This window comes from Pleurodeles waltl, chromosome 11 (genome assembly GCF_031143425.1).
Source record: "Pleurodeles waltl isolate 20211129_DDA chromosome 11, aPleWal1.hap1.20221129, whole genome shotgun sequence".
Classification (NCBI taxonomy): domain Eukaryota; kingdom Metazoa; phylum Chordata; class Amphibia; order Caudata; family Salamandridae; genus Pleurodeles; species Pleurodeles waltl.
The window spans coordinates 685497690-685519355 of record NC_090450.1 but is presented as its reverse complement, the minus strand read 5'-3'; positions in this window follow the sequence as shown (position 1 = coordinate 685519355).

Genomic DNA, 21666 nt, shown 5'->3' with positions numbered 1-21666 from the left:
AAACGTAACAAAATAATTAACAACTAATAGTTTAATTTACATAAAAGTTATTTAAACATTTTAAAAAATAATTTGGACTTTACATAACTTCCCTCCCTAATTCGCTACAAACTCAAAATCCCACTATTAAATTAAAAATGCATTTCTAAGAAACGTAAAAAATCAACTTAAAATTGCTAATTAAACTAAATTACTAATATTATTACAATCTATGTTCATGGAAGTCATTTAGGGGTCGCACCCTGCCCCTTGCAACGCCTGGCACTGCCTTTGCCAACCCTGGCTTCAGAGATGGCAAAATCAGTACCAGGAACACAGTGGCAGCTCGTCATTATAGACATTGTTTGGGGCTCCACTCCCTTTATTTTCTCTTATTTTTTAAATTGCACTAACACTGAAAACGCTCATGTCTATGTTCCCTGTAAAGTGGGCACAGGTGCACACATGTACCTTACTTTTTCCAAGCTCTCAGTATCTCTTCAAGAGAGCACATCAACAGAAAGACTGTCCCAGCTCCTCATTAAAAAACAAACAAGCAGCAGCACGAAAAGAAGGTTTCACGTGGTGCTCGCAATTCAGCAAGGGAAAAGAACCCGCTGCCGAAGAATCAGTCACATGGGACCAACTCTTTCACTTCACACCTACCCTGATGGGTACTCTTGATGGAGGTCACTGGAGTAGCGATTTGCAAGGCCTGCCGCTTGGAATTAAGTGCTTTGTTTCGATATGCTAATGTTCCTGACTCCTTTACAAGCCCTTTCACCTCCAGATCCTTGCTCTTGCTTACTTGAATGGGCTTTCAAAAGTACCAGGTGCATTAGCATGTCATTAAGCTGAAGGAAGACGCCAGCTTTAAAAGCCATCATACTTGCACTATCACTTTAAACAAACGCATCAAAACAGGTCTTTTGATTAGTGGAAGTAGACCCTTTCAGAAACACCAAACCTGGTTTTCCTCCACTTCCACTTTAACACATCACTTTGACACTAAAGGCCTCATTACGAGTCTGGCGGTCGATGCACCAAGGTTTCTTCTAGTCAGCCCAGTGGAAAACGTGCAGCGGTGAGCCGAGTCCAATGCCGTCTCACAAGGGGGCCGACTAGCACCCTCGGAATGCACACTGTCTGCAAAGCATACAGTGCACATTCTGATTGTGCTGGGCAGAGGGCCCCCTGCACTGCTCATGCCATTGGCATGGGCAGTGCAAGGGCCCTCCTGTGGCCCCCTCCACTTGTTCTTCGCCAGCCTTTTCATGTGAAACCGCCATGAAAAAGGCTGGTAGAGAACAAGGTTGTATTAAGCAGGGTGGCCCTGACTTCAGCGCTGCCCTGGCTGATTGCAACTAAATCTGCTGTCACCCTGTTGGGATTTAGGATCCTGTCAGAGACAGCGGTTGGATGGCGGTCCGATAGCCAAACTTGTAATGTGTCAGTCAGGCTGCCACATCCATGGCGGTCAGACTACGATTGCGAGGCTGGCGATCTTGGGACCGCCAGCCACGTAATGATGCCCTAAATGTCTGATTTACACCCAATCTGTGAAAGAGATATGTTATAATTTACAATAGGTAAACTTAATTTTTAAATGTGTCCTCACAGTTCTCTGTGTGTGCTAATATGTATGTATTGTTTTTATATAGCGCTCACAAAAGCAAGAGCACAATTCAGACTACTATTAAAAAATAAGCCTGGTTGAAATTTAAATTACACTTACTTTTAGGAACTTCGCGTTATGCTTGTTACTTGAAATTCTTGAATTTACGCCATCGCAGTATGTTATGTAAATACACTGCCTTTGCATGAAAATTGTAGTACAAGAACAATGCGAATGACCAGAACACAAGCAGATGTCTCAAGTGGTACTTTTGGTTTTGGCGCAATTCCGTTTATTGCAAAATGTTTCCTCCTGCCATAAATGGATGTGAGAATGCATTTTGCACTAAAATATAATGCTGAGTGCAATATTTGCATGTTGCATACATATACATTATTTTGCAAAATTTTCACACAATTTTGTGTAATTAAGCAAAGGCTATTTACTGTAATTTTGATCACCCCTGTTTGTAACGGAGCATAATTACAAATTTCTGAGATCCGTAGATCCTTGTAGTGCTTACTACCCTACCATTGATTGAAGCACTGAAGTGCTTTGTGGCTAAGTAGCACAATACGCTGTCGGAGCTCTGAGTTAGTGATTTACTCCAATATGAGCTTAAAATGAGTTCTGCTGTTTTAATTCATTGAATGATATCCATTTTGTTATATTCTTCTTGTCGATTCTATACAAATTTTGTGTGAAATCCAAATGTGGACACTGATGTTGTATGCTTTAGTTTGTGAAACGTTTCACGATATTAGTGGTATAGTTATGCATGCCCATATCAGTATCCCCTTGTTTGCAATGTAGTCAGCATGTAAATTTCTGAAGAGTTTCATGCCATTTGTTGTCGGATAGATTTATCATAAAGCAACATTATAGCAGCTTTAGTTAACAGTTTTTCCCTCTAGTCTTCAAGTCAATCAAACTCAACTTTCTCACCATTATTTATGAGGAGAGAAATGTTAACTAAGCATCATAACGGTGTACATATTGCGAAGAGAATGGTAAATTAATCCATAGTCTAGCTTTGAGATCAACTGTACTTAGCCTGTATAAATGCATGGTGTAATGTGTTAGCAGGACCTCATTACCATCTGACATGGAAGAGTCATGCAAGGTATAGGTATGAAAATAATTCACAACTTCTCAATTGGCTGCAGAATTTTTACTTTAATTAGCAGTAGTATTGTCCGGCTCATGAAGAGGCGGATACTTGTTCTTCTCTTATGCCTATTATTTGCGGCGTGAGGCTGCTACAGCTCTTTCTGTTATGACTGATGTTGTGAGAATGAGCCTTTGAAGCCTCTTTAATTTTGGCAGTCTTGGAACGATGGGGGAACTTTACCATTCAATCAATCAATCAATCTATTTGTAAAGCGCGCTACTCACCCGGAGGGTCTCAAGGCGCTATAGGAAGGGGGGACCGCTGCTGCTCGAATAGCCAGGTCTTGAGATGCTTCCTGAAGGAGAGGTGATCTTGGGTAAGACGGAGGTGGATGGGGAGGGAGTTCCATGTCTTGGCTGCCAGGTAGGAGAAGGATCTTCCTCCCATGGTGGCTCTTCGAATGCGTGGAACAGCGGCGAGGGCGTGGCTGGAAGAACGTAGCTGGCGGGTGGGAGTGTAGAAGGTCAGGCGGTTGTTGAGGTACCTGGGGCCCAGGTCGTGGAGGGCTTTGTGTGCGTGGGTGAGGAGTCGGAACGTGATTCTCTTGCTGACGGGGAGCCAGTGCAGGTCTTTCAGGTGTCCGGAGATGTGGCTGTGACGGGGGATGTCCAGGATGAGTCGTGCGGAGGCGTTCTGGATGCGTTGGAGTCTTTTCTGTAGTTTGACTGTGGTTCCGGTGTAGAGGGTGTTACCGTAGTCCAAACGGCTGGTGACCAGTGCCTGGGTGACCGTTTTCCTGGTTTCGGTGGGGATCCATCGGAAGATCTTTCGGAGCATGCGTAGGATGTTGAAGCATGATGATGAGACGGCGTTGACTTGTCTGGTCATCGAAAGGGAGGAGTCCAGGATGAAGCCCAGGTTGCGTGTGTGGTCTGTTGGTTTGGACGCGCTGCCCAGGGCGGGGGGCCACCAGGAGTCATCCCAAGCAGAGGGAGATGGTCCAAGGATGAGGACTTCCGTCTTGTCTGAGTTCAGTTTCAGGCAGCTGTTCATCATCCACTCGGCTACGTCTTTCATCCCTTCGTGGAGGTTGGTTCTGGCGGTGGCTGGGTCGTTGGTGAGGGAGAGGATCAGCTGGGTGTCATCGGCGTAGGAGATGATGTTGAGGTTGTGTTGGCGTGCGATGGCTGCGAGGGGGCTCATGTAGACGTTGAAGAGGGTGGGGCTGAGTGATGATCCTTGTGGTTGCACTGATTTTATAGAATAGGATTCTGCGGTGGCTCTTATATTGTTGGTGGTTTAGAAGGAGATAACGGTGAATCACCTACAGTAGCTACAGATCTTCACCATCCTTCCAAGTTTCAGGTGATTGTCAATGGTTCATAGAACTTCCGGCCATCACTGAGTATAGTATAGTGTTCCCATTTTGCAGAGAATGGTACTAACCTGTTGTCACATGGCGTTTCAAGTTGGAAAAAGCCAGATCCTCTCCTTCCTTATGCATGGCAGATTGTTATCAAAGGCTCATCTGTTTGCTGGATGTTACTCTTTCTCTCCCAGTGTCTTTCTCCTCTCACTAGTGTCTCTTCCTTTCCTTGTCTCTGATGTGTCTCTTCCTCCCACTTGTCTTTGAAGCACCTCTACCACCTCCGCTCTCCATCTTCCTTGTTACTGTTTATGTTTTTCCATAATCCCTCTCCAGCATCCACCATACTTGTTCTCCTATCCCTACTGCTATTGCCTCACTTCCATAGTCCTCATCGCAGTTATCCCAACACTGAGACCTTCACATGCATGTGCTGCTGATGCACTTTGGCTTTTCTTTCTAGCAGCGTGCTTTGGAACATACCCTCCACGCTCAGTGCGACTGAAGTACCTCACTTTTGCATTGCATCATCTTTGCTATTGAAGAAGAGAAACACGACCAGTGCAGTGTTGTTAACCAAACCATTTGGAACATAGGGAGACATCCCTACGCTTTTTACAAATATGAACACTTCATGCACAGAACTAAATATGCACCTCATTTATGCTTCCCAACATACCTCCTCTTGGTGCCCGGTATGCTGCTCTTTTGAAGCTGATACCCTGATATAAGCAGCACAGCCGGAAGTCACAGAATGCAAAGGGCTATTGGTGCAAAGTCCACGGCCTGAAGGTGTCACGCATGGAATCTATGCAAACCGATGTTTCAGTGCTGATGATCAGATGCAGAGTTTCACATTCCCTTATTATAAATCTCTGTAAGTTGTCACCCGGCTTAATGAGTTGCGTTATTGAATTGTCTCAGGTTAAAGGGCTCTGATTTGCACTGTGCAATTCTTTACCACTTCCATGTCAATGTCTTTGAATACTGTACCAATAAATTTCCACAATGACAGAGCGCTGCCTCTGACCGGCCTGCTGCTTAGCTATCGGCTTGGCATGGTTCCCTCCCTGCAGCCATCAGTGTCAATGATCTATTATATGCCGCCAAATATGTGTCAAAATGCTTCTTTTTGTGCTTCTTTCAACTCCTTGTAGTTTCAAATGCCACTGATCCTAGTAGCTCGCTTACATAGTGAATTGTCTTCAATGGATGTTGTTTTGGCCTGCAGTATACAGTGATCTGTCATTTCCGCACATATTGACAGAAAATGAGAGGGGACATTGATACTAAATCCTTACATTGATGCAATATCTTCTGTATATTAAATTAAATTAATTAAAAAACAAGGCTTACAACTATATTAAATACATTAAACTACACTAAATCAAATGATATTATACATAGGGGTGTGGGAAATGTGCACTATTTTTACAAATGAAATGCCTCCTTGCGTAAATCTTCGATGAAAGAGCAGTTTGCGCTGAAAAAAGTGCAACAAGTAAAAGCAATGCAAAGAGCAGCCACTGAAGTCTGTTGTTCCGGAGTATTTGCGATAAAGTTTTACAGAGAATGACGCATTCGTTTTTACGTTTTTACTGTGAAGGGCGAAAAATGAAGCAAAATGACTCAATGGAGTAATTTCTGTATTTTCCCATAAAAAGTGTAATGAGAACTCCCTAAAATAATGTGCATTACGCCAGAGTAATTAAAATTTTGGCCATGCCTAATTATTATGGATGGCCGGAACTCATGGAGTTTCACTTTGTGGAATTCCATGCATTTCCATAAAGACTGTGCGAGATTCTGCAGAGGTCTGCACATAGCGGAATTCAGCACGTCACTCTGCTGGTGCAGGTTTTTAGCGCCGGGACCTTTTTCAGTGCTGTAAATCCAGCGTGAACAGCAAAACACAGCGCACCAGAAGGCGCTGCTTCTTTATGCCGCTCGAGCAGATTGTCTACTCGAGCTGCAGCTTTCTCAACAAAAACAGTAGTGCCCTGCCCTAACTGCCGCATTAAGAAATCTCGCTGGGAAATAATATAGCTCTCGATTTTCTTGCTTGCCAACTTAACATTGGCAAGCTGCGTGCAAGAAAAAACTCTGTCACACAGCAGTTGGTGGGATTTTTCTGGCATTCCGCACTCCAAGCGGAGCGCGGATTGGGAAAAACTCCACAAACTCCACTGACAGGAATTTATCACCCGCCCCTACTAATTATACATAACAATATTGTTTTAAAAAAATTATATACTTAAAAAAAGGATAGTCTTACCTTCTGTGTGCTGTCCCATGATATTTTTGATACAACATTCTTGTATCATATTTGTTACACAACATTTGGCAGAATACTATGTGTTTTTCATACCATCTAAAGCTGCTGAGGACAAACCTTTCTCTTCCTGAATGAGAATGGAAAAAGGTGGGCCATGTTTGCAATTATTGGTGCTTGACTCAATTGTGCTAACTGCCTGTACCTGTGTCTAACTCCTTATCTATTACAAAGAATCCAGAAGATCCAGAATGTTGAAGCTCAACTGGTACCTGGTACGCCAAGATTTGGTTATGATCACAAGCCAGTGATAAAGGCTATACTCTTAATTCTTTATTATGTAATATTACGATAAGAGCAGTAAGCAGTACATAGAGCTTATAAAATGTATATGTTAAAGTGGATTTTTATTACTTTGTATTAAAGCCCACAGACAGGTATTCTGTTAGATATAATTACAGACATTATCGCTGTAGGCAAGGGTTTTGTTGTTGGTTGCCCACTCCCACAAACCATAGCTACAGAAGATTTGCACTATGAGAGCCCTTGTTAAGCCCTTTTAAGATAATAGTATTTTTCTTTGTCAACTGTGATTTTGTATACATTTGTAATTGTATGACTGCTGGATGGTTACACTGTGGAAAGCTTACACTTAGTACAATATGCATGGGTTGGGTATGATGACAAGCCAATGATAACACCTACAGGCCTGATTAGTGCACATGCAGAGTTATACTAGATGCCATAGGTCAGGCCTGTTTATTATGAAAAGTTATGGCAAAGGCGGTAGACCTGTTTTGTTAATTATGAAGAGCTCTTATTAAAGCAAATAGGCCTCTAACAGTGAATTGTTTTCACACTAGGTTACAGGCTATAAACAGATATTTGGTTACATACAATCTCTCACAGACTCCCACAATAGACAAGTGTTTTGGTGCTGATCACCTGCTCTGACAAGCTTTGGGAGTAGACAATTTTCACTGTGATGATCCTTATTAGGCCCTATTAATAGGGGTTTTATCATTTTTTGCCAAGTGTAATTTTGTACATATTTGTAATTTTCTAAGTGCATGCACAATGGTCATGAGCATATGCACACTTGAGTAAGCCTGTGTTAGTTATATTTTCAAGCCAATGGTAAAGGCTATAGGCCTTATCAGTTCACTAGGAAAAGTTATGACAGACTCCTTAGGGGTGTTCTCCTTATGGGGATATTACAGCTCCACAGGCAGTGCTAACAGGCCACTTGCTTGCTGTTGAATTCTAGAGGTGGGTGCACCTCACAGAGTTTCACTCCGTGCAATTCTGTAGTTACATCAAAACTCTGCGAGATTCCACAAGGTTCTGCCAACGGGCAGAAAGTATGCAGGTTACATTGTTGGCACTACAAATTAGTGCCAGTAGTGCTGAAAGATCAGTGTGAACAGCACAGTGTTCTGCACAAGAGCATGCAACCATTCAAGTTGATTTTACTGCCACTCGAGTCTAAAACCTACTTGAGCGGCAGTGAATCTACTCAAGTGGCAGCCCTCTGACCACCCCCAACCTCCTGACACCTCCTGTGTTAGAAAATCGCGCTAGGGGCGCCAAATTTTGCTTGCGCTTTCCACCTTTCATTTCTGGAATCTTGTAGGAGAAAAATTCCTCCACATGGAGATTGGCGGAATTTGGCTGGAACTCTGTGTTCATGAGAATGCAGAGTGACCAAAATTCCTCCAATTCCATGGGTGGAATTAAACATTCTGCCTAACTCTACTCATTTGAACTTCAGTGTGAAGCATTCTGCGTGACTGCCTCCTCCATACCACGTGACCATTATGGAATGGTGTTGTCCATAGAGTATCTTTTTTTTTTACTGTTTAATGATAGCCAACAGGTTGGTATAATGCAGCATCCATGGTGAAACTTTAAAACAAAGATGCACTATGTTCAATATCTCTGCAAAATAGACACTAGCTGCTATAGTTAGTTTTGTAATTGGAAGTATAATTCTGCCGTGTTAAGACAGCAATATCATTTTTTCCTACTTGTATTCTTTTAATTTATCTTCATATCTTGTTGAGTGTGTGTTTTATTGCGGTTGTGCCAGAGCATGAATGTTAGAATGAATCTGTAGATGTGAGAATTGAGGCATGAGTGGAGAGATGAGTGCATGTATGATGACTTGAGTGATTAAACCCATCAATGGTGTAAAAGCCATTTTCATTAATAATAATTTAGTGAGCAAGATTAAACGATTTGCCAACATTAACATTATTTTCAATCAAGGGATAAGGTTGGGATTAGAACACAGGGTGCCAAGGCAGGGAAGCAACAAAGCAAGAGCTGCATTTAATCAAAACCTGCCACGGTTAAGCTTATTGTGTTGTCTTTCCTCTCAATTCATGTTTCTATATTGTAGAGAAAGCCAAGTTATTTAAAGGCTTTCTTGGTAAATATGTACTTTCTGAGCTAAGCTACTTATGTTATTTTTATCTAACCTCTTTTATGTCACACAACTGAATAATAGGTCGTCTACGTGTTTGTAAGGCATACAAGCAGCCCGTACTAGGAGTATTGTATGTGCTATACAAATAACTCATCAATAAACAAAGTGTGTAAGACATATTTAGCGTTCCTATAGACTGTATGAGATAAAACCTTCTAATATTTGATTATGGCTCAACATGTTAACATCCCTTTAATTTTTGACATTTTCTTTTGGGAACCACTACCTTCGATGGGACAATGACCTTGGTTAAATGTGAGTTTTTATGTTACAAAGCATCTATTATCAACCTTTGCACCACCTCCCATGAGTTAGGCCCTCGCTGTTTGACCACAACTACTGCTGAGAGCTTAAAGAAACTATAAAGAGATGTTGAACCACGGTTGTTCAACGACTCAGACTCCTGGCCCAATATGGAGAACATCAATTTTCACCTTTGACATTGCTATCTGTGACTGTATGACACTACCTTGAGGCTGTTTATATCGACATACAATTATATTACATCCACTACATTGACCTACCACTGTATTGTAACGTAAGATTGCATTTATTATTCTTAACTCTGCCCATACCTACCCTGGGGGTAGCATACCATGGCATGATTTCCCAACTATGCCAGCTAACCGGACACCAAACATCATCCTCCCGCTACCCACCCACCATTCATTCCATAAATGCAAATTCTTTCTTGGATGCTTACTTCACACATTAATCTTCTGATGTAATCTCTTCCTCCACTGGTTGTGTGTCCGAATTTTAGGAGCACAAATATTAGCCCACAAATATCGATCTACAAACAAAAAGATTTCAGCATATTGACTAGCAATAGATTGTCAAGGTAAGTATATATACTTAACTATAGATTTACTATTCTTAAATCCATGCCTATGAACCGAGAAGAGACATAGACCATGAAATTAGAAAGATGTGGAGTTACGAATAGAAAACCTATCCCTACCTATAAACACTTACCTTGATGTTACAGTGGTAGTTAACTTCTGCAAGTTATTTTTGGTAGTCGATGTGAAAAAACTCAGTATTCTGGTAGTGTAGCCTTCATTGTCAGGCTTATTGATTACTTTCTATGATTCCTTCAAAGACTTGAACACACAGCTGTTTCTATTGGCCTCCATCAGCTGCTGTCCTATAAGCAGGAACATTGAATTATGCAACAGGGGAGGACCAAGTAATGCCAAAGGGTTGACTGAATTATGTGGCAAGAAACAGTAAATTATGCAGTACAATATGGGACATTTTGTAACTATATTATTACATACTGGGTGTTTTTTTACACGTTAACACTGTCCAGGCAAATGTTCTACTACATTAGTAACAGTTTAACCAGTGACATTTTAAGGCATGCGAAAGTGGCCTCTGGCCCGAGGGCCCTATTCTGCAGACAATCTTGCCCTGATGGCATTGAATAATTCTTTAACACATTTTTATGAATAGTGTTCTACTTTAATTTATTTTAAATGTGGGTAATGTGTGAAAGTCTATGAGAGACATTTTCCAGACAAATGCTGTGTTTATGTGTCATGCAACATCCCCAAAAAAAGTTTATTTTAGCTCAAGTCAGGGCCTCGCATATGATAAATGGGAGGGAGTCACAGGAATTATTTGCAGTAATATTAATGAGTGGTTTCTGTGTTACAATATTGAAAACACACATCACTATCCCTGAATATTAGATGTAAACACATTTAGAATGTGGACTAGTGTGCCTGCACTGTTGGTGACCTGGCCAAAGAGGGCATGAAAGAGCTGAAACTGGGTCATAAATTCATGCATGCCAACATTTTAGGAGAGGAAAGTGGTAGATCAGAAAAAACATAATCCGGACAGTGCATTTCCCCCATTGATTTATATTGAAGGAGAGGCAATTTCAAGTGGGAGACTGCCAAAATAAAGTAATTTTTGGCTTAAAAACAACAGGAGTTTCTCATCTGAATCAGGTCTATTGAGATGTATGTAAACTCAAAGCTGTTTCGAACGAAGCCCCCGAAATGTGTATGCCCGGGACCCCCACAATCCTTAAGCAAACCTGAGTTTAACACTCAAATACAGCAATGGGCAATTAAAACTTGGCCCGTCACCTTTTGGGAATGGCCTTCCACTGCACGGTCACATGCGTCCAATAACTTTCGAACTGTTTGAGCTAGAAACAATTGTTTTGGTAAAACCTGCAAATTATGCACAGGGTGATGGATTATGCGGCACATTTGGCAAATGTGTAATCATGCGGAAAACATAGCAGCAGCTGAATTGCATAATTTCACTAGCCCTACCCATAAGGAGGCGAGTAGGCAGCGGAGCCACAATGGCTCATGAATGGAGATGCTTTTCGCGATTTCTTTACTGCTGTTTTCTTCTCACTGGGAGCCCTCTATTGTGACCTTGAAGCTGGCAATTATTATACAAAAGCCCAAAATAAAATCCGATACATCTAGCCACTCGAGCAGTGTGGAAGGTGGAGACTCGAGCTGCTATTGTGGCATTGCTTGTGTTCGGGTCCCCGTTGCTGCTTTTCCATTCCACAGCAGGGTATTATCAACGAGTGCTTTCATGTCCCTTCCACGTCTGCCATAAGTAAAAGATTTATTCCTGCTCACCGTCTCCTTACTGGAAGAACCTCCTGCCTCCTGTTATATATGAACCGAAAGGTAATTCACTTTGAGAGGACAATCATGCTCAATCTTGCTTACATATTAAATAGTTCAACTGTAGATAACACCTGTTTCTAGTAGTGTCACTGCTGTGCAAACCCCTATTTGGCTATGTGTCCCCGCTACGCCTAGCAGAGACAAATAGCGCATACTGGGAGCAGAGTCACCTCTTGGCATTTGGATTTATTCAAAGCTGCCAAAGGGTAAAGGCAGCGACGAATTTATATTTTACATTCATGCTTGAGCTGTGTAGAGTTATCACAGGTCCAACTGTGTTGATATCACGGTAAGTGAAACACTTTTCCTTTCGAGAATAGCCTTGCGTTTCACTGACTCCGCCCCATCTCCTTCAGCCATTCCGAGGCACGTGGCAGTCGCGTGACCAAGGTTGACTCCGTCAGGGCATTCTCCTTACCTCCTTGACACGTGAGTGACGCCTCCCCCAACCCTGCTGGCCTTTTAGAAGCATCCCCCAGACAGGTGGCTGACTGTCCCAAGCACAAAGGCTGACGTGTGGACCTAAGTCCTCAGAGATATCTGTTTCAAACTATTATCGGCCATCTTAAGTCTAAATTTGTGGCATTACGATTTGGCCTGTTTCCAACAAAGGACGCAACACCTCCATGGAACCAAATCCTGCCAGCCTGTCAGGCTATGCCTCAGAGCGCAGGAATCATTTATGCAATTAATATGCATCTGTCCTACACTGCTAACTGCACGCAGGAAGCTCCTACAGAACCTGTTTTTCGAAAATGGAATCAGAAGTGTGGCCAAGCCATGTTATTCTATATGCAGGGACAAAATCCCCAAGTGATGGCATGTCCGGCAAAGTCAATCATCTTTGCTGAACAACAGTACAAGGCAGCTGCACTCCCATAGGGAGGGGGTGCTTTATAAAATAAAAAACGACTGCATATTACTGTCTGCTCGCCAGGTACTTAAAACTAAAACTGTCTCAGGGAACTGTACCATCTGCACTATTTCGTAGCCTTTTGTTTTGATAATTGCTTAAACACAGGGGTATAAGCACCTTATATATTTTCAATATTTGTATTTTTAGTATTGATATATTGTTCGTTTTTATATGTATATTTTTTCTTTTTTCTTCTTTTTTCCTTTTGTTTTACCACCTCATGTACTACTAAGTAACTATATCATGATTAATAAAATCCAATTCCATGAGACTCACACCTGTTTCAGAGACTGGCATGATGTGTGATTACTCGGACTCAGCCGTCTTTATCTTTCAGAAACAAACCTGACATGATTGATGAAGCTCTTCCTCTTGCCTACCAGAAGCACGGACCTGACATGTAACTGACTCTGTCCCAGTCCTACTCGCCTTCCACGGAAGCACAGTCCTGACATTCAGCTGACTCTGTCCCAGCCTCCCTTACCTTCCAGAAGCACGTGCATGATGTGTAGCGGACTCTGTCCCAGCAATACTTGCCTTCCAGAAACACAGGTCTGAAATGTAACTGATTGTAGTAGTTTAAGGGGATACCTTCCATCAAGCTTTTGACAGGTACCACGCCTCGTGGTGACGTAGGCAATGACAAAGGAAGTGAGGTGGGTACCCACACCCCATGCTGACGTGGGCTCTGATGTAGGTGTAGGTGTGTCAAGTGGTTTATGACATCATAGGGTCACGTGTTAGCCATGTGCCAGGGTCCTAGCCCCTTGTGTCTAGGTATATGAGCTGTGTAAAATGAGGGCCTTGACGGTGGGCAACCTGTTTCAGAGCCTAGGAGGACAGGTCTGGACATGTCAGACATTCAGGACCAAGTGGCTGCTTGGGGGCCTCCTCACAGGGTGGGGCATTGGGAATGTAAGGCCAAACCTCCACACTGCTGGCTAATCCAAAAAGAGGGGTGGGGAAATATTGATAGTGTTAGAGCCAGCCAATCAATTTAGAAATGCAAGCCTAAAACAGATGTAGCCCTAAGAGTTCCCAGACGTGGGTTCAAAGGTGCTCAGCAGAGTCAGAGTCTAAAGTGAATGCAATTAAAAGAGTTTTGAAATAAACAGAACACATGCATTGCAAGCCTAAAACAGATGTAGTCCTAGGTGTTCCCAGGCCATGGTTTAAATATGTTTAGCAGATGGCATAGTCTAAAGTGACCAGGCAATTCAAAAAGTTTTGAAATAGACAGAAGACAGACACTGCAAACCTAAAACAGATGTAGCCTTAAGTGTTCCCAGAGCATGGTTCAAAGGTGCTCAACATATATGTCAAAGTATGAGGTGACCCGGCAATTAAAAAAGTTTTAAAATAAATAAAAGACAGACACTGCAAACCTAAAACAGATGTAGCCATAAGTGTTCCCAGGCCATGGTTCAAAGGTGTTTAGCAGATGGCATAGTCTTAAGTGACCGGGCAACTTAAAAATGTTTTGAAATAGAAGACAAGCAATGTCACCCCTAAAACAGATGTCAATTTCTAATCCCAGGCCCCCACAAAAACCTATGCATACTCAACACAGTGTGGGCCATATAAAAACACTCCCACAATCACAGGGCTCTTTTTCTGAACTATATACTGGACGTTTACAGAGAGCTTGGGCTTCCAGAGCACCTTAGGAGAAAAATATGAAGGGCACAGCACAGACCAGTGATGCTAAACCTCTTCTACTTAAGGTCTGTAACTATGTGATGCTTGTATATGTTCTATTGTAGTTTAACACAGACGTTAGCCCCAACCTTTTTTAACTATACCGAGAAGGGTAAAATGCATATGGTTTTGTACAGGTTATTTTGAGACATACATTTATACAGTGTTGTACTAATATGTAGAGGTGTACAGTATGTTTAAAGGCATAAAAATAATGGTTGTGGTGAAAATAGAAGGGTCTACCTTTATAGAACAATATACATGATGATTAAAATGTTTTTAATATTGTAATTCTTAGCTATGTAGTTTAGGCCAGCACCATTTTATTACTATGTTGTTTTTTATGCAATAGGTTTATCAAACACGGTATGTTTTAAAAACGTTATGAGCAGTATCTACTTTAGAGGCTGGTGGTGATGTGGGACAGGGTGGTGCAGGTGTCAGGGATTGCTGTGTTTAGCAACAACTTATGAAGCTAACAATGCAAAAACACATACTATAAATTGTCTTTAGGATGCATTTATAATGTTAAGATACAGCCTGTAATTAACGTTCAAGCCTGAAGTTTGTTTAGAGGGTGTGTTGATGATTTGTAAAGTAGCACAGAGGGTTAACATGTAAGCTGCAAAGAACAGAACTATATGGGATAGTTGAGTGGCTAGGTAAAGCCTAACTTTACAAACACTTTTAAAAATGATATTAATGTATGTTGGAGGATGCCTGTGGTGAGATGTGGGGGTACAATGTTAATTTGTGCTTGTTGGGTCAGGTGCTAAGCATTTACACCTATTTTTTGTGAGTCTGCACTTATTCTGGTGGGTGGAGGCATTGCTTAGTTTGTACTTGTTGGTTCTGGTGCTGAGCATTTGCACTTATTTTCGAGGGCCTGCACTTATTCTGGAGGGTGGGGGCATTGCTTAATGTGTGCTTGTTGGTTGTGGTGCTGAGCATTTGCACTTAATTTTGAGGGTCTGCAATTATTATGGAGGGTGGAGGCCATGCTTAATTTGTATTTGTTGGTTCTGATGCTGAACATTTGCACTTATTTTGGAGGGTGGAGGCAATGCTTAATTTGTACTTGCTGGTTCTGGTGCTGAGCACTTGCATGTATTTTTGAGGGTCTGCACTTATTCTGGAGGGTGGAGGCAATGCTTAATTTGTACTTGTTGGTTCTGGTGCTGAGCATTTGCACTTATTTTGGAGGTTGGAGGCATTGCTTAATTTGAACTTGTTGGTTCAGGTGCTAGGAATTTACACCTATGTTTTGATGGTCTGCACTTATTCTGGCGGGTGGAAGCATTGCCTAATTTGTACTTGTTAGTTCTGGTGCTGAGCATTTGCACTTTTTTTTTAGGGTCTGCATTTATTCTGGAGGGTAGAGGCCATGCTTACTTTGTACATGTTGGTTCTGGTGCTGAGCATTTGCACTTATTTTGAAGGGGTGGAGGCCATGCTTAATTTGTACTTGCTGGTTCTGGTGCCGAGCATTTGCATCTATTTATTTTTTTATTTTTGAGGGTTTGCACTTATTCTAATGCCTCAAACATTTACTGCTAGCAAAAGACACATATAGGAAAGATGGGGGAAGAGAAAATTAAAAAGAGTTACAATGGAAGAAAGCTGAAAGCTGAAAAAGTGAGCTGTAGGGGGATGGAATGGCTTTAAGTGGATTGAAGAGGTCCAAGATGGCATTTGGATTACTCGGCCTCAGTATTCAGTGTTCCCACATTTAATTGCAGCAGGTGGATGATTAGGAGGAGGGCTTTTGGCACTGGTGCGTTTTTATTACAAATTAAGCACAGTGGTCTCCGAGGCGCACATCGCTCTGGGACCCCCGTTATTAACTTAACAACCATGTTCCCAGAGACCATGCGGTCTCTGAGAGCAGAGATGTTAAATTAATAACGAGGGTCTCCAAGCGCTATGCGGCTTGGAGGCTCCGTTATCAGCAGAACAGATCTGTTCTCGGAAACCGCGTGGCCTCTGAGAACAGATCTGTTCTGCTGATAACGGAGGTCCCCAGAGCTGCACAGCTCTGGGGACCTCCAGCTACTAACATCAACTCTGCTCTCAAAGGCCGCCGGGGACACCCCGCGACTTCTGAGAACAAGTCGGACTGTTTAATAACAGAGGCTGCCGAGCGTGTTGCAGCCTCTGTTATTAACCCTTCCGACTTGCTCTCAGAAGCCACGCGGTGTCACCGGCGGCCTCTGAGAGCAGGCCTCCTGCCACCAAATGGGGGCAGGAGGCCTCGTACTGCATGAGACCCCCTCCAGCCCCCTTAGGATTAGAGTGGGTTTAGTGCTGTGCGAGGCCTCCTGCCACCATATGGTGGCTGAGAAGATGCGGATGGTGCAAGGTGCAGGCCTGAGGGCCTGAGCCTCGCACGCTTGGGCCCTCAGGTCCTTACAGCATCAAATAAGGTGCACGAGGCTCGGGCCCCCAAGGGCCAATCTGGCAGCATTTATTTTTCATTTAAACAAAATAATATACAATACAATAAACTAAAATAAAAAAAATAAATAAATCAATTTAAAAAACAACAATAATAACAAAAAACCTAAACAAACAATTACTGGGGGCTACAGGACAGAGGACACAGAGAACACTGTGTATTTGTGTGTGTGTTTCCACATGTGGTCTGTGTCATCTGTCCTGTAACCCCAACCCCAACCATACAGCTTATCAGTGGTGGGGGCATGGATCAGCAGGCTCAGGCCCCACAAACCCATAGCCACTCACCTTAGGTCAGGGTCCTGTTGTCCTGGGATGGTGCTGAGAAAGACGCAGGGCCCCCACATGCTGCCTCCACAGACTGCAATTATTTCAAAAAGACTGTGTCTAGGGTGTTGGACCCTGGAAGCTGGAGTTTAGATTGAGCTCTTCCCCCCACACATGGTTCAGAGCATTGGAGAGCTAGGGTGAAAACATGGCTTGGATCCTAGGATCCGGCTTCCAGTCTATTGTACATGTATATATTCAAGGAACTATGATGTTTTTAAATTGTGTTGAGATATATATTTTTATATTTAGTGTAATTATCTGATGTTATAAAGACCATAGGCGCCATTGTAATATGCCTAAAGTAAGGTTATGGAGCCCTTGCAATTATATAAATAATCCCTTATAGAGAGAATCCTATAGCCTATGTTGAGCAGGAGCTGTGCCCTGTGGACTTTTTTTTAAACAAACAGTGTATGGTTTTGAGAAAATGTGAACAAATGGCTTTGTGTATTGTACCTTTAGAGCATGGGAGCTTAACAGATGGCATCTTAAGAGACTTTTTGTTTTACAACCTTTTGCGAGATTTTATGAGTGGGTTATGCATGTAACATTAAATGAGTTATGCTTAAAGTCAATTTTGTGGGTAGGATCCCCAAGAGCCTACTTTGTCCACAGAGGAATTGGAGGCAATGCAACAAGGTATATCAGAGATACGGGTCATCGGCCGTTCTAAACAAAGATGTCATGATTGTTATTTTTTTATTTTATCATTAATGGTGTTCTATGTTTTTGTGTGCTTTTGCAGGTTATGATGTAGAACTACAGCTTGCTGTTGGTGCTCTGCAACAAATCCTCCAGGCTCAGGATGGTCCAAGCACAATGTCTCAGGATGCAGCTTTTGCAGGTAAATAAAAGGAGTCCTAGTGTAAACGCCATCAAAACCTAAAAAGCCACCATAAATACAGGATTGAAGGAACCCTCTGAGAACTTGTCTAGTCTGTGTATTATATTGTAAATGTAACATTTTAATCTTTTTTTCTCCAGGCCCCCCTGCGGTACAAGCGACTCCCGTGGTAATGACCCAGAATGTGGTAGAGAGCGTTAAAAAGACAGTCCGCAAAAGGAAGTCCCCAGCGTCTAAGGAAGGTCCACCTATTAAGAAAGGTTCCTCACAGTGGAACACCTCAGGTGAGTTTTTAGAAACTGTACAGCTAGATGAATTCAATCCTTAGTGTGTCTCAAACCTCTTTCACCACCATGGTATAGCGGCTATAACAACACCTAACATGTATTTTGTTATCTTTACATCCTAGAGTTATCACAAAAGAGCTCTGGAGGAGTCGGCCTTCAGGCTTAGCGGACGGCGTTGTCTTTAAAGGACAGCAACATGAGCCTTCAAAACCCCATGGCACCCGCGCATCCGTGAACATCGCAGGACCAACCGTGCATCGGCTCTACAGACAGCGGTCATGGCCCAGGTACAGCTCTTAACTACACCGCATCAACAGTAAAAAAGGCTATGCCCAGTACTGCGAACGCTTCTACAGCAACTACCTATGTGCAGGGGCTTGGACACGCAGACAGCGTCACGCTTACAACCTCAGACACACACCATCCTGGACCATGTAAAACCTCTGGAGGGGACCCTACGCAGTGCAACAATCCTAAAATAAATTGGTTGTCCTTAAAGAATCGTAAGAAGAAGTTACAGACTCATGAGCTACAAGCCTTGTCTTTAGACCTGTCTTTTAAAAAAGTTGTTACGGCTCAGACTGCTCCACCCAGCCCCCAACAGTCTAAATGTTCAACGCTTGCGGGGTCTAATATAGGAGGGTCCGTCGGCGACCTAGCACCAACAACTTATATCACTATCCCTCATAGTCTTTGGGACACACAATTGGAAAATGATCACCCCCTTAGAGGATCCTTATTCCTGGTGTATAGGACTTCTCAAGGAGCTAGCGGGTTTGGTAGAGAGTTCTGAAGCCACAGCAACGCCCTGTGACTCTTCTAACACGTCCACCATAGGGTTGCAATCAACAGGGTCTTAATCACCAACACCCAACCACAACGCTTCCTATGCATCCGAGGCCTTGAGTTATTATGACCAGCATTTAACTTCCCCATGCCTGATGTCACCAGTTACACCCCCTGGAGCGTACGACCCCACCAGCCCAACTCCAAGTGCCTGCGTGCAGTGGTCTTCACCATCCTCCTCATTATACTCTGCCAGCAGTACATGATGTAATGGTTCACAAAATCAGAGTTTTGGAACACCATCTAGTGAAGATCAGGCCTCCCAAACACCGGGGTGTTCACATTGGAGCCCTGCTTTTTTGACCCGTTCCGGTCCATCCATTCAGAAAGGGGGTAATAATGTTAACTGGGGACCTGTAGCAGGGGGCGGCTCACGGAAATGTCAATCATCTATCTAATACCTCAAGTAATGACCCAGAACATGGCGTTTCGGACAGTACTAGAGTCCTGGACACATATATAAAAGAAATACACCAATCTGTTAGACTGCTAAAATTCAGACTACGCATAAAGACTTTAAAACTGGATAAGAACGGCCGCAATAATGCCTCCTCCAGAGCTACTGTGAGGGCTTTAATACAGAGGTTGGCACAGTGTAGAAACGAGGTGGCCCAATCTTGCGATTCAGCAGTTGTAGACATAAGTAATATGCATGCAGGCTGACCTACGGAATGTAAGAGGCACATTTATTAATACTGGTATCCTTAGGTCTAAATATAAAAAGAAGACCCAGGTTGTACTCAGTAAAGCTCTACCTGTTTTACGAGCGCTCAAAACCCAAAAGCCACGCAAGCCAGCCCCTAACTGTTTAAAACTCCTAAAAGCAGAACCCTCAACACCTAAAACACTTCCCACAAGGCCTCAAAATATAAAGTTAGGAGAGGATTTAGGCATTTTCAGGGTCTCAAAGGGTAAAGTGCAGAGCAGGCTCAACCCCAAACATCCTGAAGGATCCCCGCCCATATTAGGTGGAATGTCGGGGTCACCTCCTGTAAATACCCCAACTATTGTTCAAATAGGCTGTGGTTGGTTGCCAAAAACCAGCTGAGTTTATAAGAAACAGAAGTGGGCTAGTAGTGCTAGAAACCATAAGCTTTTAATAAGAAAATTAAAGAAAGCCAGACTAAGCCGGTCATTATGAACATGGCGGTGTGGCCCGCCAGCTGGCATGGCGGGCCACACCGCCACATAATGAACCCCATGAGGGCCGCCATTGGCAGCCCTCACTCACCGCCAGGCTGCCTCCGTCAGGCAGCCAAGCAGCGGTCAGAAACATTATCCGACAGGGCAGCGGTGCTGCCCCTCAGATAATGTTTCCTCAGCCACCAGCCCCGGTGCAGTGCCCCATCGCGCAGGTCATTGCCTGATTTTCGGGCAGTGATCTGCGCGATGGGCGCAGCTGCACCCGTCGCACAGAGGCATTGGCGGCAGCTCCATGTCCCGGTCAGGCCTTCCTGTGGGCCGGCAGGCGGAAACAATGTTTCCACCCGCCGGCCCACAGGAATGTTCCTAATATAGCCAGTGTGGATTCAGGGACGATGGCGGTCAGTGTTTTGACCACCAGCATGAACATGGTGGTTTTTACCGCTGTGTTCATAATGAGGGCCATAGTGTTACAATGAGGCATAAAAATACACCAACAACTAACTTGTCAGGGAGACCAGATCCTCGGGGTCTGCGCACGTTCCCAACATGTCCACCACTAGACAGCTCCAAGACTCCGATAGATAAAATCACAGAGCCTGAGAGAGTCCAAGCGGGGGAAAAGGGGATTGGGATGGGAACAGCTGGGAAGGAGACCTGTAGGAAGCAAAAGGTTAAACCAGACAACATCAACATTATATCACATTGATTTTCACTAGACTATGATTCTAAGCATTGTCATACTGTAACCATGGATAACTTAAGAAAGGACTAATAACTAGGCCTCAAGGCCAGGGTACCTGGGAAGGAATCAAGAATGATTAATACAACTTCACAATGAAACTTTTCATGAAATGTTACACATTGTCTAGGAATATAAGAACCTTCTAGAATTATGTTTTCAGAACAAACATGGTCTTTTTACAGGAGGACAAAAAGTAATCTGAGCATTTCCTGGAACACAATAGGAATTGTATTAAGGACTTAATATGCACATATAATGTAACATCTTGAATTTTAACACCTAGTTTTAAATGCAGGAAAAGAATCGCGCACACTGCCGATTTCAACAAGGATACGTAAATGCCATGAAATGATTGCGCACTCTGCAAGCCATCTAAAACATCAGGATTTAAATGCAGGAATGAACTGCGCATCTTGCCAATTCGAATGCCACCATGTAAATTCCAAGAAATGGTCACGCACAATGATTATCAAAGTTTTAATGCATGGAAAGAATTGGACGTTTTGCCGATTCAAATGCCACCATGTAAATGCCAAGTAATGGTCGCGCACAATGATTATCAAAGTTTTAATGCAAGGAATGAATCGCGCGTCTTGCCGATTCGAATGCCATCATCTAAATGCCGAGAAATGGTCGCGCACAATGATTATCAAATTTTAATGCAAGGAATGAATCGCACGTCTTGCCGATTCGAATGCTATCATGTAAATGCCAAGAAATGGTCACGCACAATGATTATCAAGGTTTAAATGCAAGGAATGAATCTCGCGTCTTGCCGATTCAAATGTCAATATGCAAATGTCTAGAAATGGTCGCGCACACTGTTGCCGACCCGAATCTCAAAAGTCAAATGTCAAGAATAAATCACGCGTCTTGCTGATTCGAATATCAACATGTAAATGCCAG